The 24,360-nt window shown below is 45.1% G+C and overlaps 1 pseudogene; it reads right to left on the bottom strand.

Annotated features, from left to right (window-relative positions):
• Nucleotides 1–19,271: 19,271 nt before the first annotated feature.
• LOC145513860 (large ribosomal subunit protein eL33 pseudogene) lies at nucleotides 19,272–23,208 on the bottom strand (annotated as a pseudogene).
• Nucleotides 23,209–24,360: the final 1,152 nt, after the last annotated feature.

The following is a 24,360-nucleotide window of genomic DNA, read 5'->3' as shown; positions in this document are numbered from 1 at the left end:
GACAGTGTTTATATTCGGCGACCTTCAGCCTCCTTCTCAGGGTGATGTCAGATCATCACCCGCAGAAGAAAGGAAGTGAAAGAAAAAGTTCATGCCTTCTTGGAGTGCAGATGCTCAGAGCGAAAGAAACAACAAGCCTTGAGACAGATGGGAGCAAGCGGGCAGAGCCCAGCGGGCAGGTCTCAACAGGAGGACAGTGAGGTCCTATTCTCCTTATGGCCCCAGTGCAGGGAAATTTTTCTGGATCAGAGGACTGGTCTTATGGCGGGAAAGACAGAGCAAGTCCCCATGACACTGACCATTTTCACCTTCACTGACAGCTCTCTCCCTCAAAGCATTGAAGTTAGCAAGAAAAAAGAAAGTACGGCCCTGAAAGAAGGTGCAATGGAAAATGAGTGGTAATTTGATAGTCTTGTGAAAGAACATGACTCTCAGCTCCAGAAAGGTCAACTACACCTTTACTACAGCATAAAGATCAAAGCTGGGTACTGTGAAACCAGCTTACGCTGTTTCCCGAGGCTGAAGTCTGGACAGTTATATGGAAGAAAACACTGAACAGGGACAATGTTACTCTATGCCTCTTCATCTGAGACTTTGGAAAAACAAACTGATCTATATGTTGTTCAGTCACTCAGTCGTGTCCGACTCTCTGCAGCCCCATGGACTGTAGCATGCCAGGCTTCCCTGTCCTTCACCGTCTCCCGGAGTTTGCTCAAACTCATGTCCATTGAGTCGATGATGCTGATCTATGTGTGGGACTAATAATTAGTGTGTGTGGTTAGAGCAGTCCTCTCCAGGGTTGACTGGGCCATTGGCAGGCTAACTGGGCCTTTGCTTCATTCACGAATAAAATACACTACAGGGGTGGCGCCAAGCGGTAACTTGGAGGTCTTTAGCTCCTTCCATCTCCCTATAATATCCATTAGGTCTCCTCCATTATTTGATATGGATGCTTTTAAATTTTAAGACCTCCAGCCACATGGTCCCCTACTAGGCTCCTCTACATAGTCACTGCCTCTGGAAGTCTCTGGAGGGAGAGACAATAAATTGGCCCATTTATGTTCATGTTGGTCTGCTTCTCCTTGCCTTGCTGTTAGAACTGATCTACCACTGGCTCTTAGGGATGGACAAGTGACCCAGCCTAAAGCAGCTTAAATTTAGGCTTCCTATTCCTTGCAACTAAAAAAGTCCTGGTTAATACATCCAGCCCTGGTCAATGCGTTGCCTCAGAGCCTGCCAAGTGTCCCAAGTGAGTCTGATGAGACTAGCAATTTTGTGGACCTGCTGGGAAGAAAAGCTACCAAAAGCTGGACTTAAATCTGCCAGAAGCTACCATGTAAGAGAGTCTACTGAGAGCAAAGCTAATGCAAAGAAGAGTAGAGAGGAGAATACCCAAGCCATGGAGGGCAAGACAGATCAAGTTCAGATGGCATTGTCTGAGTACTTCAATCCAGCCATGCCTGACATTATTCCTGCCTCTGGCATTTTTAGTTATGGAAAGCTGTACCTTATAACTTACCTAAGGCAGTTTGAATTTAGGTTTCCTATTCCTTGCAGCTAGAAAAGTCCTGATTAATACACTCTGTTTTGCTTTTCTGACTTATATAGGTATTGTGTTTTAAAGCTTAAAGGACACTGATGAATCTCAGCCTGTGTGTGCTTAGTTGCTCAGTCATGTCCGACTCTTTGCGACCCCAAGGACAGTAGCCTGCCAGGCTTCTATGTTCATGGAATTCTCCAGGCAAGAATACTGAAGTGGATAGCCACTCCTGTCGCCAGGGGATCTTCCCGACCCAGAGATTGAACCCTGGGTATCCTGCATTGCAGGCAGATTCTTTACTATCTGAGCCACCAGGGAAGCCCTGATGAATCCCAACCTCTTTGCAAACAGGAAGAAGTGAACTGGGAAGGTAAAATAATTAATTGCCCACACCTGTTCCTCCACTGTTAATGAAGGAAGTGGTAATTCAGAATAAACAACCGATTACTAGTCTTCATGCTGAGAATTTATTGAAATCATATTTTGTGCCTGTGAGGTACACAAAGTTTAAGACATGCTTCCTCACCTGTCCCTACCTCCCATCTAGTTAGGAAGGATGACATGAACACTAATAAACCGTTAGACCAAGAGTAACTAAAAGCTACTGAGTGACACTTATTATAAGCAACGTAGGAGTTCAGGCAGGGTGGTTGCACAATAGAAAAATTATTCATTAATTGTTCCATTCTCTACTCAAACTGTACAGACCAAAAATTGCAAACTAGCAGCTGCCAGGGTGAATTTGGCTTTGCTGGCTCAACTTTAAACTCCTTTTTTTTAAAAAATTTATTGAAGATTTCAAAAATCTCGATGTCTATGCTTTTGAAAAAAAATCAAAGGTAACATATAATAGTCAGTCTAAGAAATATACTTGGGTTTCCTTGATGGCTCAGTGGTAAAGAATTCACCTGCTAGTGCAGGAGACACAGGTTCAATCCCTGGTCTGGGAAGATCCCACATGCTATGGAGCAACTGAGCCCGTGCACCACACTACTGAGCCTGTGCTCCAAAGCACAGGAATCACAACTCCTGAGCCCACAGGCTGCAGCTACTGCATCCTGCATGTCCTGGAGCCCGAGATCCACAGCAAGAGAAGTCGCTGCAATGGGAAGCCCACATACCACGACGAAGAGTAGCCCCGCTCACCGCAACTAGAGAAAAGTTGTGCAGCAACAAAGACCCAACTCAGCCAAACATAAATAAATAAAATCTTATACATATATAAAAAGAAACAAACTCAGACTTAAAGAACAAACATGGTTGGAGGGTCGCATAGCAGGGAGGGACAGTTAGAGAGTTTGGGACTGATGTGTACACACTGCTATATTTTAAATGAATAACCAGGAGGACCTGCTATATATCACAGGGAACTCTGCTCGGTAACAACCTAAATGGGAAAAGAATTTGAAAAAGAATAGATACATGTATAACTGAACCACTTTGCTATATACCTGCAACTAACACAACATTATTAATCAACTGTACTCCAACAGAAAATAAAATGCTATTTCCTGGGAAAAAAAAAATCCAAAAACAAAAATATAGGTTAGGACAGGTTATGCTGAAGTAGTAAACATCCTCCAAAACTCAATGGTTTAACATGAGAAGAGTTGATTCTTACTGCACAAGACCACTGTGGATTGAGGTGACATTCAGGACAGCTGTTCTGCAGGTGATGGCTCAGTAGGGCACCTCCATATCAGCAAATATGTCCCTGCTCAAGATGGCATGGAAAGAGAGAAAGGTGGAGAGGGCTGTGTACCAGCAGTTAAATATTTCCTCCTGGAGTAACATACCTCACTTTAGTTTACATCTCTGGCCAAAACAAGTCACATGGCCATTCTTAATTTCAAAGAGGCGGAGAAACTCAGTCCTCCTATGTACCAGGAGAAGGGAGCTATGTACTAGTGAACAGTTAATATATATCCCATCATGAACTGTCTAATGTCAACAATGGGCCACAGCTTACTTGAAGCTGCCCCTTTGGATGGGACTTAAACACCCCAGTTTGCCACAGTTTCCTCCCAGCCTGCTGGGGCATTTACATGGTTTGCCTGGCCTCTGGAGACATTTGATTTTGCTGTCCCTGGTATAAATGAAACCAATCTCTATATCAGTCTTTCAGTGGCCCTGGTGATCCATGGGGTTATCACAAATTTTTCAAAACCAAGGTTTTAAAAAATTTGCTAAAGTAAAGAAATGCCACAGAGAGTTCATAGGTAAAGGGCAGGATGGTATCATAAAATCAAACAAGAAGTTGAGTCTGGCTGTTATATAATCTACAAAGTATGGAGACCTGTTTATGATAGTTTCTTCCACCTACTTTCCCCCGCTCAATGAAATATCTACAGGAGAGACCAGGAGAAGTGAGCCTTCCACTCTCTTCCTTAGGGGAGGAGGAGAAGTTTACATGGTAGTGATTTGGGGTGGGGGGTGTCTGGTTTAAAGTTTTTAAAATTTCCCACGTATATGTATGTATACATATTCATGTTTGAAGTATTTAAGAAGAAAATTTTAGTTGGGAATGTAACATCTTCTCTTCCAATAACCAGCAATGAGAATTTTATAAAACAACATGCTGACAGTTTAGTAATAAATCAGCATCCATAGAAATGCAGCCTTCTCTGGGGGAAAGTCCAATAAATTCTTTTTAATCTGCTAACACAATTCTCTAGTTAAATGCTGGGCCAGGTGGGGTTAGGAAAGGAGCAATGTAGTGAAGGTATATGGTTCTCCTCAGCATTCCATTCTTTGGAGAACCACTACTCTCCCTCTCCCGAGGCCCTGGAAGGATGTCAATCCTGGCACCCCATCATTCCCACCTAAGTGTGGATGTGTGGTCTCAGCAGGCCAATTAGAGCAGACCATTTCTGAAGCTACAGTGATTGGTTCAGGGATGGACACGTGATCCATACAGGGCCAATCATTGTCTTCCCTGAGATGAGATATGTGAACATTAAGGAAGAGGGAAGCTTCTTTCCTTTAAACCCCAGTGTAAGGATGTAGTCTGTGGCTGTTGGTGGCCGTTTTTCTAGTCATGTGACAAGAGCCTGACTGAGAACGAGATCAATACACACAGGAAAAGAGCACCAAGGCACATACAGAGAGAACAACCATAAGATCATCATTTGAGTTCCTGAACCTATCTTGCCATGAGAACATGTTGAGTTGGTCTTTGGACTTCACTGTGATGGAGTCAATACATCTGCTTTCACTTTCTTACTAAGGTAACCGTTTGAGTGTTTTCTGCCTCTTACCACCAAAGAAGGCTGAAAAAAATCATTAAAAACGGCCCAAAGTCAAGCTTATAAAGGACTGCTGAACTGACACTGTGGAACTTTATCTGTTTACTCTTCTAGCCTCATCTATCAAATGCCACTCAACCATCTGAGACCAAGTACAGAACTACACTGAGCTGCCTTATTACAGTTCAGAGTTCAGTTAGTCATTTAAATAATTTAGACACCTTTGTTTGAATGTTTGCTATGAGCCATACACTATATGCCACTCTATTTGAGGGGGCAAAGCAAAAAGAAGATATCATCCTTGCCCATAAAGATGACAGAATAGAGGACCAGGAAGATGGATGATATTCGTTAAAATGGGGAGATGAGGACTTAAGTGATCTAGGGCGGAGGTGATGCATTCTGCTCCCAGAATATTCTGTTTCAACATATGTCTTGAAAACACCTGGGAGAAGATGAAAGGTCCATGTGGGGATGTCCCTGTGTAAGTCAAACATATATAGGTGCTCCCTGAAGTTGACACCAGGATTGTAGGTAGAATCACCAAACTCCTTGAACGGTGATCTTTAGAAATATTGAATTTCAGATAGTAGGTGATTAACAAATTTTGAGTTAATGAATGAGTAAACAGAAGCTGGCCTAGGACTCAGTCTTAGGAGATGATGATAATAAACAAACTAGGGCTATAAGAGGAGGCAAAGAAGCTGGCAGACAAAGAGTACCCCCCAGAAGCACAGAACCTCAAGTTTCCTCAGATCTCCCTTGACACAGGAGTGGGTTCCCCACTCCCATGGAAGCCAAAACAGGTTGTCGGTATGGTCACATGTAACACAGAGAAGATCTGAGATGAGTCCTCTGTATTTGTTCAGATCTGGAAAGTATGTTATAAACATAGGGATATAGACTTTAGAGGCCTCAAGTCATTTTTAAAAGAAGGAGTTTAATCTGAAAGCATTAACATTATGCTATGAAAATGTTGCCAGTTAGCACCCAAGGAATGCTGCTTCTAGAGAGATGGAGGACCCTTCTTCACGTTTTCCTTTCTTCTTAATCCCTGTCCCTTCATACCTACAAAGTGTTACTATGGATTGGTCAGATTCCTCCATAAAATCTTTGGACCTCAGTTTCCCTGCCTGCTAAATGGGAACAATAATAGTGCCTACATTAGAGGGTTGATGTGAAGGTTCACTGTGATACTTACAAAGTACCTTATTAATACCTTCCACATGCAGGGTTCAATAAATTTGCCTGTATTCATCATTATCATCTTCACTACCATCCTCCTTATGTTTTAGCTAACTCAAGCCCTACTGCTAAGTAACCTTCTTAGATTTGTCAAAGCCAGAGAGATTTCTCCCTCTTCCAACCTTGAGTAGCTTATCCTCACCCATCTATCAGTAATCATACGCTATTTTAAATTGTTCTCTTAAAAAAAATTTTTTTTATTTGGCTGTATTGGGGCTTAGTTGCTTCATGTCAGATCTTTCATTGAGACACACAGACTCTCTGGTTGTGGCTTGCAGGCTCAGTAGTTGCAGGCTTAGTTGCCCTGCAGCATGTGGGATCCTAGTTCCCTGACCAGGAATCGAACCCACATACTCTGTATTGCAAGGTGGATTCTTAATCACTGGGCCACCAGGGAAGTCCCTAAAAGGGTTCTGTTTATTTCATATACACAGTGTCATTCCAGCGTGCTTGAGGTTACCTGAGATGCAGGGATATCTTACATTTCTAAAACTTCTATAGCACCTGTCATATACTGACTTTGAGGTTGGCATTTAACGGACACTTAAATAAGTGGTGGGCAAGAGTCAGAATATAATTTCTTTTGTATCCCCAATAATGTCGAAAGCACTCTGGGCTCCCAGCACTTAAGGAATATTCATCAAACAGATGCTGAGCAGAATGTAAAAGATCAGTCACTCCTCATACAGTACACACACTTGTAGAATATTTAAGTAAGGAAGGGGCTGTATTTTATAGATGAGGAAATTGAGGCCCACGCTGATGACATAGATCCAGCTGAACAAAAGTTATGATGGGAATAATTCTCGGGACTCTTTTTATGCTCTATGTTTTAAAACAACCACCAATAAAAAAGTTATTTCAGCAACTGTTTATTGAAGGGGAAAAAAAAAACGTCCCCAAGGTTTTCTGCGGGAGGTGGCGTTTCCTCTTACACTCAACAATTTTGGTGGTGTGGCAGCCTGAGGTGTGGGAAGGAGCCAAGGGGAGGGGGGCCCTATGACTGGGCTGTTGTGTGAGCCCCAGTGTGGGGGGAGGGATGGGATTTTTCACTCTAGGAAAGCTCTTCCAGCTCCAGGCAATCCAGGCCAGGTTTTGACACCTGCTTTCCTAAGCACACCGCCCTGAGTTGGCCCACGGGTGCCTTCCAGAGAGCTCCATACCTGTCCCCAGGCCAAGCTCACAGAAATTCAACCCAGGAACCAGAAGAGTTCCCCACACTTGGAACCTGGGGGAGTGCTGCAGTCCCTGGGCAAGGAGGAGAAAACTTGAAAGTTATTAAATAGAACTCACTGCTGTTAGGACACATCTGGGGCTGGCCGCAGGATGAGGCTCTGAGGGAGGCCGCTCGCCCTGCAGCCAGAGGAGTCCTCCGGACAAGGCGCCTTTGGTAGCCCTGGCCAGGCTCACAGGCTCCCTTTCAGGTTTTATGCCCACATTTCCCTACCCTCGCCTCCCGCCAGTGTTTCTCTATCTCTTAAATATACCTCCCTAATCCTCTCCTTCCTCCTTTTTAAAGCCTGCCTTTCCTTTCAAATACTTCCTCAAATGCCAACTGGTTATTTTTGTGCCCTCCCCTTCAGGAGCCTTCCCCAGCGCTCTGACTGAAAGTATACTTCAGACCACAGGGCTGGATTTTCATTCATTCCTTCCTTCATTCATTCACTCAACAAATATTTGATTCCATGTGCAGGACTGTGGCGATACAATCGTGAACAAGGCTGGCCCAGTTCTTTGGTGAATCAGTAATTAGCTAATTAAATAATTACAACTGTGCAAAGGAGAATGAAGGGGTGTTACAAGATAGACAGAGAAACCAGCCTTTCTCTGCCTGGTCAGAGCCTCTTATCCAAATCAGCTTGGTGCCCCAGGCCTCTTCCTCTCATCACAGAAGCAGGTGTCTTATCAACAGCTTCCTGGGAACTTGTTCCCTTCTCGAATAGGTCAAAGTTTCAGTGCTCCAGGGGGTCTGCTCAGACTCCACTGCCCAGCCCTAACTCTCCCAGATCTCTTCATCGTCATGAGGTCTCAGGTTGTCACCCGTGGCCATCCATACACGAGGTTTTCATCTACTTATCTGATCTTCAAAGGTTAGTGCATCAGGCAGGGCAGTAGAGCACAGTGGCAAAGAGCATAGACTCTGGAACCAGACTGTCCCTGTCTCTGATACATACTAACTGTGTGGTCTTGGGCAAGTTACTTAACAGCTCTGTGCTCAATTCCATCATCATTAAAATGGAGTGTGTGTGTGTGTGATAATACCCAACCCATAGGGGTATTGGGAGCTTCTCTGGTGGCTCAGATGGTAAAGAATCTGCCTGCAATGTGGGAGACCTGGGTTCAGTCGCTAGATCAGGAAGATCCCCTGGAGAAGGAACTGGCAACCCACTCCAGTATTCTTGCCTGGAGAATCTCATGGACAGAGGAGCCTGGCAGGCTAGAATCCATGGGTTCGCAAAGAGTCGACACAAATGAGCGACTAACACACACATGTAGGGATATTATGAAGATTTATATATAGAAATTCCAAGAGTTACTGCCTGCAAAGCACTTGGGACAGTGGTTAGCACAAGTAAGGGCTCAGCAAGGGAGTTCTTGGATGCTATAGTTTGAATCTCCCCTAACAAGGTGTCCAGCCTTGGTCTGAACCCAGCTTGGGTCAGAGGCTCAGGGTGCTGCTTGCATGGGAGAAGAGTGTGGACCTTTCTTAAAAAGACAAGATACTGGCAGCAATGAAGACTGCCTGGAAGCAAAATAGACAAGGGTGTTGAAGCCAGCTGGTCGTGGGGCATGTGGGTCTCAAGGATCTCAACGCCCTAAATCAGGGGCCATTCTGACTGTCTGTTGCTTGAGCAACAAGAAGGGAGCCCAGAGACCTGGTTTTGAGCAGGGCTGACCTACCTCTAGCTTCTTATGTGTTATGCACTGTGCTTAGTTGCTCAGTCATGTCTGACTCTTTGCAACCCCATGGACTGTAGCCTGCCAGGCTCCTCTGTCCGTGGAGATTCTCTAGGCAAGAATACAGGAGTTGGTTACCATGCCCTCCTCCAGGAGTTCACAGGAGAATGAAGAAAGCAATAGAAGATTCACTCTGAAAACAGAAACACCATGTAATCATTCTATGCTGTTAATGTTACATATCCAGTAAAGATTTACTAAACCTGTTTCGGAAGCTGGCCAAGGTACTAGGAACTAGGGGTTAATATTCCTTTTATTTTTTTTGGCAGAGAGTCCCTTGGACTGCAAGGAGATCAACCAGTCCATCCTAAAGGAAGTCAGTCCTGAATGTTCATTGGAAGGACTGATGTTGAAGCTGAAACTCCAATACTTTGGCCACCTGATGTGAAGAACTGACTCATTTGAAAAGACCCTGATGCTGGGAAAGATTGAAGGCAGGAGGAGAAGGGGGCGACAGAGGATGAGATGGTTGGATGGCATCACCAACTAGATTGACATGAGTTTGAGTAAGCTCCGGGAGTTGGTAATGGACAGGGAGGCCTGGCTTGCTGCAGTCCATAGGGTGGCAAAGAGTCAGACACGACTGAGCAACTAACACTTTCATTTTCCACCCTCTGGAGCTAGGCCTACAATGAACTGATGCTGCCTGTGTGATCTTAGTCTCTCCCCCAGGGTTGGAACCCCTGCCCCCAAAATTGGGAGCACCAAGTATTAGCCCCTAGACTGCCAGGGAAGTCCCAGGGGGTTAATGTCTATGTGTAAAAGATTAGTTTCTAGTTCTTAGAGGTTTCTCATTTGGGACTTGGCCTCTCAAAGAAGAAAGAGCTTTTCAAAGCCACAGGGCTTAGTAATCATGGTCTCAGAGAGAAAGCTCCCTTAAGGAGGCACCATTGCCCATCACCTCTCCCCCCGACCACTGTTACTGAAGCATCAAAGTAAAGTGCATGTGCGGTCAGGGGGTTGGCTGCCAGCCTCCTCTAAGAGCAACTGGTGGACCCCAGTCCACACATGCTCCCATTTGGCCAGGCTCATCCAGCAGGGACAGCTGCACCCTCTCCCTGGGGGAAGGCTCCCTGCCTTGGGCTAGTGTAGAGCAGTAGCCAGGGGCCATTACATCCCAGACTCAGTCTCTGTGTCAACAGAGATGAGCCAGGGCCCATAGGCCCAGTCAAAGGAAGTTAGTCAGGTGCTCTTTAAAAGATATCATGAGCAGTAAAACAGAAACAAAAATAAAATGGCAGAAAGACAGCACTCTGCCCACCAATTGAAGAAAATGGTTTCTTCCGCACTCAATTTTTAAGGTCAAAAAAACCACTTCCTTAGACACCTCCTTGCATCTCATTGGCCAGATTTAGTCACACACCCATCTCTAGGCCAATCCCTGGCCAGGGTGCTAGGTTGATTGTGATCGGCCTCATTCCTTGGAGACGGCATGGGTACTGGAGCTAAGCAGAAGCTCTACCAGGCGAGAAGGCGGAGGTGGGGAGTTAGACATGCAACTTCCAGCAAAGGGAGAAAGTGTTAAAACTTAAAGGATGAAGCATGGCTTTGAAGCCAAAGAACTGGGTCCAAATGGTTCCTCTTACCAACTGAAAAAAGTTGAGTAGGATCCTTGGTCTCTGAGAGCCTCAGGTTCCTCTAACAAGGCTGTTGTGAGGGTCAAAGGAAATAATTTAATGTTCATGCAAGCCCCTGGCAGACTTTAACAATCACGTGAGATAGATGCCTCTATTACAATTATCACTACCAGTGAAATGGTGATGCAAGTGGATCTTCATGGAAGGGAAGATGGCTGGAGTTGCTTATTAGGGGCACTCACTTGGTTTCTTTGCAGGCTGTGGCTAAGTGACCCTTTTTGGATGAAGTCAACTACTGTATATACTACTCAATCTTAATTACATTAATACCTGGTTCATTCTCTGTCTGAAAGCAATATATACCATTTAAAGTTCTTAGGTCCTTTAAAAAGCCATCTTAGTTGCAGTGCAAATGCGCATGTGTAAATTCCAAATTCAATTATGCTAATAGAGCTATTGGGGAGAATGTCCAATAAACATTAAATGCATTAAAAGTATGTGACAAAATGTCAAAGTTCATCAGCTGTTCTCAACTAATCTCTCAAAGGTCATGGTACTCAAGGGTGTTTGCGATGGTCAAAGATGATAAAACTACCTCAAGCTTGAACACCAATCTTTGTTACTCTAACACAGAGCTTTCTTCCCCAGAGTGATATCAGAAACAGAAGAGTATTTGGCTGGTGAAGGAAAGAATGGAGCCTGGGGATCTGCCAGGTCACTCAGGCAAATGAAATGTAGGTAATTGAAGTTGAAATTGAAGGTCGTTCAGTGGTGTCCAGCTGTTTGAGATCCCATGGACTATACAGCCCATGGAATTCTCCAGGCCAGACTACTGGAGTGGGTAGCTGTCCCCTTCTCCAGGGGATCTTCCCAAACCAAGGATCGAACCCAGGTGTCCTGCATTGCAGGTGGTTTCTTTACCAGCTGAGCCACCAGGGAATCTGAAATGTAGGTACCTTGCCGTTTTTCCCTGCCTGATCCATTGGCTTGGGCCTATTAAGAAGCATCTTCTCTGGGTCTCAGAGCATGTGTGGGCTTGAAAGCTCTGGCTCTGAAAAAGATCTTCTACACCAACATATAATACAGAGAAGTTCCATTCTGTAGGACATCTAATTGTTTCTCCTGAGTACAAGGGATTGCTATGGTCAGTGGTGCCAACAGCCAAACAAACGAAATCAACTCTTAAAAAAGATTCACATTTTTAATAGTAGCTAATATTAATTGAGTACTATATGCCAATCACTGTGCTAAATGATTTAAAATTTATTAATTCTTTAAATCATCACACACACACACACACACACACAAATATGAAGCAGGCATATTATTATCCCCATGTTACAGATGAGGAAACAAAAACACAGAATGCTCAGCTAATTTGCTATAGACCACAGCTCGTTAGAGGGCAGAGCTAGGACTCAAACACAGACAGAATGGCTCCAAGGCCCATGCCCTTAACCATATACATTATGGTGCTTTATTTGTTTCTGCTTTTTAATAGACTTAATTTTCTAGAGCATTTTTAGGTTTATGGCAAAACTGAGCAGAAAGTATAAAGATTTCCCATATCCTTCCTGTCCCCTATGCAAGCACAACCTTTGCCACTAACAACATCCTCACGAGAGCTGCTGCTGCTGCTAAGTCGCTTCAGTCGTGTCCGACTCTGTGTGACCCCAGAGACGGCAGCCTACCAGGCTCCTCCGTCCCTGGGATTCTCCAGGCAAGAACACTGGAGTGGGTTGCCATTTCCTTCTCCAAAACATTTAAGTGAAAAGTGAAAGTGAAGTCACTCAGTCATGTCTGACTCTTGGCGAGCCCATGAACTGAAGCCTACCAGCCTCCTCCGTCCATGGGATTTTCCAGGCAAGAGTACTGGAGTGGGATGCCATTGCCTTCTCCCCTCACGAGAGTGGTACACTATAATTGATGAACCCTCATTGACACATCTTTACCCAAAGTCCATCATTTATATTAGGGTTCAGTCTTAATGTTGTACGTTCTATGGCTCTAGACAAATGTATAATGGCATATACCCATCATTATAGTACCACGCAGAGTAATTTCACTACCCTAAAAAGTCTCTGTGCTCCACCTATTCATTCCTTTCTCCCCATTAACCATCAGAAACCACTAATCTGCTAACTGCATCCATAATTTTGCTTCTTCTAGAATGTCATATAGTTGAATTACACTGTCTGTAGCCTTTTCAGACTGGCTTATTTCCCTTAGTAATATGCATTTGAGTTTCCTTCATGTCATTTCATGACTTGATAGCTCATTTCTTTTGAATGCTGAATAACAGTCCAATGTCTGGATATACCACAGTTTATCCATTCACCTACTGAAGGACATCTTGGTTGCTTCCTAATTTTGGCAATTATGAATAAAGCTGCTGTAAACATTTGCTTGCAGACTTTTAAAAAATGTATTTATTTATCTATTTCTTGGCTGTGCTGGGTCTTTGTTGCTGCACAGGCTTTTCTCTAGTTGGATCAAGCAAGTGTTACTCTCTAGTTGCAGTGCGTGGGCTTCTCATTGCGGTGCCTTCTCTTATTTTGGAGCACGGGCTCCGGGGCAAGCAGGCTTCAGTAGTTGCAGCACGTGGGCTCAGTATTGTGGCTTTTGGACTTCATGGAGCACGAGTTCAATAGTTGTGGCACATGGGCTTAGTTGTTCGGTAGCTTGTGGAATCTTCCCAGATCAGGGATCGAACTGTGTCGTCTGCATTGACAGGCAGATTCTTTACCACTGAGCCACCAGGGAAGCTCCCCCTTGCAGGATTTTATGCAGACATGTTTTCAACTCATTTGGGTAAATACCAAGGAGCTCAATCGCTGCGTCATACAGTAAAAGTAGGTTTACCTTTGTAAGAAATCACCAAACTGTACCATTTTGGTTTCCACAAGCCATGAATGGGAGTTCCTATTTCTCCATGTCCTCACCAGCATTTGCTTTCATCAGTATTTGGATTTTGGCCATTCTAATAAGTGTGTCCTGGTGGCTCAGACAGTAATCAATCTGCCTGCAATGCAGGAGACCTGTGTTTGATCCCTGGGTCAGGAAGATCCCCTGGAGAAGGGAATGGCTACCCACTCCAGGATTCTTACCTGGAGAATTCCATGGACAGAGGAGCCTGGTGGGCTACAGTTCACGAGGTCACAAAGAGTCAGACACAACTGAATGGCTAACACACACACAATAAATGTGTAGTGTTATTTTGTTAATTGTGATATATCTTCTTTGGTGAAGTGTCCATTCAGAGCTTTCGCCTATTCTGTAATTGAGTTGTTTGTTTTCTTATTGTTGAGTTTTATCGTATAGCATTTGTAAGGATGAAAGTGTGGATTCATAGAATATCAGGGATGGAAAGACCTCAGAAATCAACCAGTGCATCCTCCTCACTTTACAGACGTAACAAATGAGTCCCAGAGGCACTCAGATGGGGCAAAGCTGGAACCAGAGCCCGAGTTCAGTGCCTCTTCACCTACAATGCGTGTTATCAGACAGTTTCCTCTGTGAGCAGGTAGCTCTCTAAGGACAGGAGTCACTCCTGGCTGTCTGTCTATCTTTCCCTCATAGCTCACCTGCCACACAGTCAGTGACTATCTGTAGAAGAGAGAAAGAAATTACTTTCTTTTGGCATCTCTGCACCCTTTCCAAAGGGCCAGCCCCTCTGCCCCCTGCTCTAGTCTCGAAGAGGAGTGAAGAGAATTAATGTTTTGGATCTTCCATGGTGCAGCAGGTGAGGGCAGAGGCCGTGTCAGAGTGTAATTCTTTACCTTGACTGTGCAGCAGCATCACCTGCAGGGTTAAAAAAAAACAAAAAAAACTGGATGCCTGAGCCTCATCTCCAGATGTATGGATTCCATACATAATGTTAGTTTATTGCACACCAGGCCCTGGGCTAAGCCCTTCACGTGCAGCATCCTATTTAATCTTTCATTATGCAGTCCTACAACGCAGACAGTATTCTCCTCCTCCATCTGTAAATGAAGAAACTAGGGGCTTCTCTGGTGGTTCAGCAGTAAAGAATCTGCCTGCAATGTAGGAGAAGCAGGAGACACGGGTTTGATCCCTGGGTAGGGAAGATCCCCTAGAGGAGGAAATGGCAACCCACTCCAGTATTCTTGCCTAGAAAATCCCATAGACCAAGGAACCTGGTGGGCTACAGTCCATAGGGTCGCAAAGAGTCAGATAACGACTGAACAACTGAGCATGCACACACGTGGTTCAGAAAGGTTAAGAAACTCACCCAGAGTCACACAGCTAGTATATACTGGAACCACTATGCAAATAAAAACCACCTAACTGCATGCACACAGGCACTGAGGTCTCTCTATGTTCGAGCCTGTGCAAACCCTATGTTTTGAGCCCCCAGAAGCCAAAAGGCAGGGACATGGGACCCCCAGAAGAAGGCTGCTAAGAGAAAGCTCTTCACAGGGTGTCATGGTGGTGCGGCCCATATAGGGGTCCTGAGAGCTGTATGTGAGGCCCCAAATTAGAACCCATCAGCACTACCAAAAACCGGAGCTCACCGACGCCCACACACTTGTTCTAATTTGCACACCATTCAGACAGAGGCCTCACTCTTTTATTTTTCTGATACCGAAGGGAATTTTTTATTGAACTATAACACACAACTCTGGAGCAGGAACTGGCAACCCACTCCAGTATTCTTGCCTGGAGAATTTCATGGACAGAGGAGCCTGGCGGGCTACAGTCCATGGGGTCGCAAAGAGTAGGACACGACTGATCGACTAACACACCTAACACACAAACAAAAAGGCACACAAATATTAAGTACTGCTCAATGAATGTTCCCAAAGCAGACACACGGGGTAACCTGCTCCGCTTATTTTAGATAATGTCTTTAGGCACCTCCAGTTGTCTTAAGGGTTTCATTGAAGACTCTAAAGCAAACATTTTAAGACTGAATTTCATATACAGATAAATGCCCTTTTGCTATTATTGTTCAGTCACTAAGTCTTTTGCCACCACGTGGACTATAACCCACCAGGCTCTTCTGTCCATAGGGTTTTCCAGGCAAGAATACTGGAATGGGTTGCCTCCAGGAAATCTTCCCGGACCCGGGATCAAACCCACGTCTCCTGCATTGGCAGGCAGATTCTTTACCACTGAGCAACTGGGAAAATGCCCTTTTACAAAAGGAATATTTACAATAATAAAGTGGGCAGCAGCATCGACTGTGGAGGTAGGGGGCGCAGGCTTTGAGGGCAGAGAGCTGGTTTCTCCAGGGACCTCGGCAGGCACTCTGCAATGAGACAGTAAATGCATCCGCTGGCAAGGCTCAAGGCTCACTCGGGTTTGCCTTTTTCTCCAGCCATATGTACATTGCATGAATTTCTCGTGTTTTTTCCCTCCCTTCCACAAAAGGAAGCTATGGATAGTTTTTCCGTTCTTTTTCATCTTGTGAGTGATGCCAATGCAGGAAAAAAAAAAACTCAAAGCTCCCCAGATTTGATGTCTTAAGAGAGCTTTTATAGGAAACTAAAAATAAAATTTTTAAAAATAAATAAACAAAAGCAACAGAGCACTGCAAGTCTAAAAAGCCTGAAAATCACTGTGTTGCTATTTTTTTTGTTGTTGTTGTTGTTTTTTTTTACTGTGTTGCTATTTTAAACAAAATGTGAACTTTTAATTTAGGAGTCAGTTTGATATTTCTTCTAGATCATTAAATCCTGGAAGGGATTCTTTTACACTTAGACATGATGATTTTCAATGGCAGTGATAGGGAGGGACCCTCTATCCTGGGCCGAGTTTTTATTTTTTGCATCTCCGGGGCTTCCCTGGTGGCCCCGACAATAAAGAATCTGCCTTCAATGCAAGACACCCGGGTTCGATCCATGGGTCGGGAAGATCCCCCAGAGAACGGAATGGCAACCTACTCCAGTATTATTTCCTGGAGAATTCCATGGACAGAGGAACCTGGCAGGCTACAGTCCATGGGGGTCACAAAGAATCGGACACAACTGAGCGACTAACACTTTCACTGTATATACATCTCACCGTAGACCATACTTCCCCGCTGTGTGTTCTCAGGACTGAGACTGGGAGGCAGCATGCTAGCGATTCCAGCACAGACTCGACAATCAGACAAACTGGGCTCTGATCCAGCCTCTATTACAGCCTGGCTCCATGACCCCAGGCAAGCCACTTACTCTCCTCTCACATCAGTGCCCTCGAGTGTAAAATGAGTCCTCGTCTGCACCTTCTGTGACCGTAGTGAGGGTAAATGAGGCGTGTAAAGTATGATCTCCATGCCTGGCATGGTGATGAACTATTCCTCAGTCCTTATTAGGATAACCTGCCTCCTATTTTCTGAAAATATGCAGGAAGAGAGAACAGTGGATCCAGTACCACAGCAGCAAGGGGAGGGAGACAGTGAAGAGGAGTCCAGGGGATGTTCCCAGTTCAGGGGACATTTGTCATTTGCCTTCAGGTCCTGACTCAGAATGCGGAGGGGCAGGTTAATTTCTGCAGGTCAGTGAAGAGACTTCCGCACCGAGCCAGAAATAAAAATATTGATTCTTGAGGCTCAGTCCTGGAAGCCTGAGGTGTCAAAGCCAGAAATGCAATGGTCCCTTCATCTGCAGGGGCTCTCAGCCCAGTCTGGATCAGCGCTGTCAGCCAGGAAGACTTGCCTTCAGAAACACCCAGACCAACGCAAGATTGGTTGCCATAACAACCCAGGGGCCAAGTGGGCTGGTAGCATTTGAACCCCTCCCCACATGCCTGTTCACACACCAGGCTCACACCCACCTTGCAGGAACCCTGACTCTCTGAGCCGCAGAAGTTGGGTCCCATAGTTGGGAGAGAGAGCGTGGCCCTTCAGCTCCGCCTCTCTATGCAGCACTCCAAGCTCAGGGGTCCTGAAAAACATAGAGACTACTAGATAGCAATGAAGGTGTTCAGCATAACTGGTCTTACTAAGTAGCTCGCTGGAACTGACCACCCTTGGGGCCCCTGGGACTCGGGGAAGAAGGAAGCTAACCTTGGACTCACCAAGCCCCAGGGGAAAGGGGCCCTGAGCCAATTAGACACCTGGATCCTGCCCCTTCCTCCCCATCGCCAGGCCCTCCTTTCCTTGTCCTCCCATAGGACCTGTCCATGAAATGCTCCCTACTCCAGTGCTGTAAAATAAAGTCTTAGGGGGACTATACTTTCCAGGGGCTTTTGCATTTTAATGGAGACTATGGACTCCATTTAATGGAGTCTGGTGGACTACCATCTATAAGGTTGCAAAAACTTGGACATGACTGAAGCGACTTAGCACACACTCATGGAAAATCAAAATGCTTTCTGGCTTAACAAACAGATCTCTTAATGGGGAATCTTCAAGTTCCCTGAGAGTGGTGGTGGGAAGTAGGAAGGAGGTGGTTGAGGGACCAGGTGAGAAACACCCTTACCAAGAAGACTACACTTAGATTTTATTGTCCCACAGGTTTGAATTTGAGTCCTCCCTGTATGACCTTGGAACTTCCCTTGTGGCTCAGCTGTTAAAGAATCCAGTCAGCACAAAGAATCGGACTCGACCCCTGGGTTGAGAAGATCCCCTGGAGAGGGGAACAGCTACCCACTCCAGTATTCTGGCCTGGAGAATTCCATGGACTGTATAGTCCATGGGGTCGCAAAGAGTTGGACACGACTGAGCGACTTTCACTTTCACTTATATGACCTTGGGTAGGAGCCTCAGTTCCCAGGTCTATAAAATGGGGTCATAATCTTAAGTCATATGGCTATTACAGAGCCTGGCACAATGTCTCAAACCCTGAATTAGGACCAGACAAGGAGACTGTTGTGCAGCACAGCCAAAGCCCAGGATCGGTTCTGACAGTCTAAGCCTGGGCTGGGGTGTTTATTAGTAACACTGTGTCCAGCTACGAGGGATAGGCAATGGGGAGAAGAGGGGCCTGAAAGAAGGAACAAGTTAAATAGGCAACATTTTGATGCAGTTATGCTTATAAGTTGGTTTTTCTCAGCAGGAGTGACTGGGAAAGCACAAGGCCCTTAGAGTAGAGGAGAGAGAGAAGAGGGGACAGAGCAGTGAGGACAGAGAAGGGGGAGCAGTAAGGACCACCTGCCCAGGTATTGAGGACTTCCAAGACACAAGGCCTGCTGCAGAAAATACTGGAGCTGTACACAAAGGATCTGTTTCTGGCAGTGGCAGTGACTGTTTTAAAATTAGTGAGGTGTGACCATCTCTACCATAAATGGACTGACATTTATAAAGCTAGGGATGCTGCTGGACACAGAGGATGTTGAGCTAGAAGAATCCTAGTCGACTGGAGGGGAGGTTGAGATTTGAGACAAACCCCTAGGTATCCCCGGTCCCCGTAACACAGGCCTGACTTTGTTAAGGCCATCACCTTCCTCTTCAGGGCCGCAGCAGGATGGAGCAGAGAGAGCCTAGCCCCACCCCAGACCTATCACTGTCAACCGAGGTGATTCATGGGTCTTGAGCCTTCATTGCCTTATCTCTGTAATGAGAGGATACTTCTACTTGGATGGACTGTGAGGTTAAATGTCACAGATATGAAGCAACTAGTGTAATAACCTGGGAGAGATCGCTGATTGTTTGTTGACAGGCACTCAACAAATGTTAACCTCCTTCTTTGACAAAATAAAGAGTATACTCTCCCTACTGTGGTTTTGTTTTACAAATCCACACTTGCATTTATTCACTTTTCAGTAAGTTGAAACCCTCGAAGGGTACAGCATCATGCAGATCCTGTGTCCAAAGACCTTAGCCAGGAAGGCTGCTTCAAATTTGGCACCAACCATGCCACTGCTTCTATGAGCTTAAGTTATCTTCCCCCAGATTACTCTGGTTTTGTTAGGTTTTCCACCAGGAGTTACTTGTTGTTCTTTGCTTTGTATACATAAGCACATCTCTTGCCTAGAAAGAATTCAGTTTCATCTAGAGCATATACACCCTTCAAATTTCAGGAGATCTGTATGCTCCCTCTTGTTCCGTAGACCCTGCTTATAGCCAGCAAAAATGGACTTGGACCACATCCTTCCAGACCGTATTTGTTGATTTAGACATCCTGTTCCCAGCAGGCCTCCACAGGGGCCGAGATGGCTGAAAGAGTTCTCCCCGCTGGCTTTTTCTTCTCCCTACATCCCTGCTGGCAGCCATCAAGATGATTTTATCAGGCATGCTATCAGCTATCAGAAAGTCCATCTAACAATGGACTAAATAGGCACTCATTTTCCTCAAAGAAGGAGAAATCTAGAGACAAGTAGCCACTGTTCTGGTTCTGTGGCTCAGCAACTTCCAGACTATGGTCTCTTTGAGTCTATTAGCCTTTCCCTCATGGTTAAAATACGGCTGCTGCAGCTCCAAGCATACAGCTCAATTCCAGGCAGGAAGAAGGAGCCAGCACCAGCTGGGAGTTCCTTTCACAAACAGGGGGGAAAATTTCCAGAAATCGCCATCAGGTATCTTATTGGCATGACTGTGTCCCACGGTCATTTCTATGTACTAGGGAGGATGGGAAGGCAAAGCAGCCTCTAGAGTAGAGGCAGGCAAGTAAGGAAGAACTGAAGAAACGACAGTTGAGGAAGCCAACCCACAGCCCACAGCTGTACATCAGGTTAAATACAATGTTTCCATTTATTCATTCAACAAGTGAATGCTGAGCTCCTACTATGCCCTGAGCTAGGTGCTGGAGAGGATTGATGAGTCATTTCAGACTTGATGCTGTGGGTGATGAGTCCTTGACACATCTATGTGCAAGGGGTTGTGGGAATAGCACCAGATTTGGGCAGGGAGGGGGCAAAGAAGACTTCCTGGGTGGTGCTGATAATGACTGGGAGTAAGCCAGGTATTTGGAGTGGAGGGAGGCAGGGTGGCTGCCCATGCAGTGTTCCAGGCAGAGGGAACAGCGTGTGCAAAGTCCTGGCAGCAAGACAGATCATCTACGGCATTCAGGGAACTGAAAGAAGTTCCCCGAGGCCACCAGAGGTTATTCAAACAAGAAGGATCAAAAGCAGCCCACACAGATGTGAGTGAGTAAATTTGACTAGCAAGACCATTAAAGCGTGGTCCACCAGTCCTTTCCCACGGGGGAGAGAAAGCACTGGCAGGTTCTTTAAACACAGAGGCTGCAGGAGGCCGAAAGCCTAGGGAGCTACTGTGGACAAACTCTGCTACCTTGCTGGCAAGATCATTTAGAAGAGGAGAGACTCTAGCCCTGGATGGCTGAGTCCTGCTGGCAGGGGAGACTCTACCTTCCACTGCATCATTTACAGAAGGCCTTTGCGCCTGCTGTGTCTCAGGCCTGGAATCGTCTTCCCTGAGTCTGCATGCTCCTCATTTTCATCCCCTCCAAACCCTTCAGATTTCACTTCCAGCCACACCTCCCCAGAGAGACCTCTTTCGACCACCCCGCTCCCTGAAATACCTCAACTTATGACAGTGCATGCACCGGGGACCTCAACTGTGTAACAATTACAAGGTGATAATGATTTTCCATCTATTCGAGTGGATTGCTTTTACATTAAAGACCACCTCTCCCAGTGGACTGTAAGCTCTATGAGGGCAGCGACCAAGGCTAGTTTTGCCAGAAGATATTAATATTTCCACCGGATGCAAAGAACTGACTCATTAAAAAAGACCCTGGTGCTGGGAAAGATTGAAGGCAGGAGGAAAAGGGGACGACAGAGGATGAGATGGTTGGATGGCATCACTGACTCGATGCACATGAGTTTGAGTAAGCTCTGGGAGTTGGTGATGGACAGGAAAGCCTGGAGTGCTGCCGTCCATGGGGTCACAGACAGTTGGACACGACTGAGCGACTGAACTGTATGATGACTGAACTGAATAACATTTCCCCAATACCTAGCTTTGTGCCTGGTACAAAATAGGAGCTCAACAAACGTTAAGAGCTAGACCTTATCAAACTGACAATATTCACCCATTTTTGAATAGCAGTTTCATATGGCTCATCCTAATATCAATGGAATGAATGAATTCGAATTTTTCTGAACACTATTTACTGCAGCATGGAATTCAGTACAGGGAGGGTCCATGCTGGGACTGTTTAAAGAGCAGGCTTTCCTAAAATTATGGAGAGCTGAGTATCTGGTCCCTGGTCATGGTCTTGACCTGAACAGTGCTTCTCATACTTCAACATGCATTTGGAGCCCCTGGGGATCTTGTTCATGTGAAGATTCTGCTTCAGTAGGTCTAGGGTGGGGCCTGAGATTCTGTATTTGTAACAAGCTCCCAGGTGATGCCACAGGGAGGTGGCCAGAGGGAAGGAGGCCAAAATGCAGCATTAGAGCATGTTGGTGAAGGGCCTTTGTTCCACTAAAGAGCCCCCACTAAGGCTGTCCTCTCTTTTCTTTCTCAGCCAATAGGAAATCAGAAAGTCATTTGAAAAGAGATGGGACTCCAGGTCATTACCAGAGTACCTCATTGTATGGAAAAGAAGCCGATCAGTTGTCATGCATAAATGAACTTTCCAGATTACTGAAATGTAGCCCTCCAAAGGCCTCAAACTGTTTTTCTTTTAATAGTTATTGGTGGAAATGTTTCTAATCTTAGTAAATGCTATCTTGCCTTCTTCAACAGAACAAATTGGACAGAACCTAACTCTTGCTTTTTTTCTTGCTTCTTTTAAAAAATAAATTGGTGAATATATCACATACGTGAATAAAGCACACATGTACAGTTTAAAGAATTTAAATCGCGTGAATACCCATGGACCCATCATGATAAGAAAAAGAATACACTACTGTTAGGGCTTCCTCCTTCCTCATCAGAGCAACCACTACACCAAGTTATGTGTTGATCATATTGTTGCTTTTCTTTATGTTTTATCACATGTGAATGTAGCCTCAAACAATATAATCGATTTTGCCTGTGCTTGAACTTCATATTAATTGAACCCTACTTATGTATTATCTTGTGGTTATTTCTTTTGCTGAACATTGTGTTTTTTAGATTCATCCATATCACCTTCTGCAGTTTGTTTGTGTTCCCTTCTGTATAATATTCCATTTCAGACAATGCCACAATGCATTTACTCACTATGCTGTTTGATGGGCACTTGAGGGGTTTTGAATACTATTACAAACAATGCTGCCTTGAATTTTCTGGCATGTGTCTCCCACAACTGTGTGCCCAGGTTCTCTCTATACCTACTCAGGAGAACTGCTGAGTCAAGGGTTCTGCCTGTTCTTGGCTTTGCAAGGTGCTGCCAAACCAGTTTCCAAAGTGATCATTCTCCCATCAGCAGTGGGGGAATTCCTGTTGCTCCACATGTTCACCAACACTGGATACTGGTCCACTTTGTAATTTTCCCTGACTTTTCACAACGCCCAGTGTTTGTTTTCATGAATTGCGCTGTATCGGTCCATTCAAGTTGCATAACAAAATGCCACAAACTGAATGGTTTATAAACAACAGAAAGTTGCTTCTCCATTCTGGAGACTGTAAGTCCAAGATCAGGGTGCTCACGTGGTCGGGTGAGGGCACTCTTCCTGGTTGCAGACCCCCTCGTCCTAGCCTCACGTGATGGAAGTGTCAGGGATCTCCCTGGAGCCTCTCTCATAAGGGCATTAATCTCATTCTTGAGGGCTCTGCCCTCATGAACCAATCACCTCTTAATACCATCGCCTTGGGGGTTAAGATTTAGTATATGAATTTTGAGGGGACACAAACAGTCAGTCCATAGCACCCACTACCCCCCACCCCATACTTGGACTGGACTGTAACACAGAGATGTTCCTTTTATACTAAATGGGCTCAGGACCATCCTGTGCTCTCCTGTCTACTTTTTCTTACAGGTATGTCTCTGCCTTAAACACAAAATAACAACCATCCTGTCATTGCTATCAGAGTGTCAAGTCTCCAGCAGCCTTCCCCTCCTCGCCTTCTAAGGTCCCCTCAAATGTGCTGTGGACTGGGGAAGTCTTCACCCAGATTTTCCCTTGAATTGTGTCTGCACAAAGAGGAATGGACTCTGGAGAAGGGTCTGCATGGCTTGGGTGAGTAAGTATGTAAACTGTAGGGGATGAATCCTGTGACATTTATTTTGACTGTGAGTAGTCTTTTTTGTTTATTTGTTTTGAGAGTGGTTGGTGGTTTCCTTACCTGTTTTTTGGTTTTTGTTTATTTTTGCCTCTTTTCTGGTTCCTGACAGTGTTCCAAATAACTGAGATTGCTGTGTAACCTGCCTCTGGATAAATGAAGAACTGCTGCTCTTTGAATATAATTTAACTTTGTATTAAATTTAATTAAATTCCTGTTTAATTTTGGTTGCTGGTATCCTCCCAAAATACCATAGCTTCAACTAGCAGATGGCATGTGTCCCTGTAACAAGAGACAGCAAATATTCCAAGGAGCCTGATTCAGCCCCCACCAGAAGCATCTTTAGAAACAAGGGCATTGGAAAATTCTGATTCTTATTAGATGAGGTTCATGCCTTATGTTGAGTCTGAGTTAAACTTATTTGATGGTAAAAACCAACCATCTTGGTGAATTCTTATTGTTGAAAAGTATTTTGACTATGGGTTACTGACCAACTCTAGCAGATATGAGCAGGAAGGGGATTGATTGACAAGGTATTGAAAAACTTATAGAATCATCACATGGGCTGGCAGACTGGGTTTGAGATATGCAGCCAGGAATGGTGCCGAAAATCATGAGGCAAAACTGGCCTAGTGAGGACCTGCTGCCACTACTAATCACTGGGCACTTCATCCTACTTTGCCCCCACCCCCAGCACTGGACCTTGGGTGCAAACACTACTATAGGAATTCAAGC

The sequence above is a fragment of the Giraffa tippelskirchi genome, chromosome 7, assembly GCF_054371585.1.
Source record: "Giraffa tippelskirchi isolate mGirTip1 chromosome 7, T2T-mGirTip1v1.2.pri, whole genome shotgun sequence".
Taxonomy (NCBI): Eukaryota; Metazoa; Chordata; class Mammalia; order Artiodactyla; family Giraffidae; genus Giraffa; species Giraffa tippelskirchi.
The sequence above is the reverse complement of the archived record's forward strand: the minus strand, read 5'-3'. Positions and strand labels throughout refer to the sequence as shown.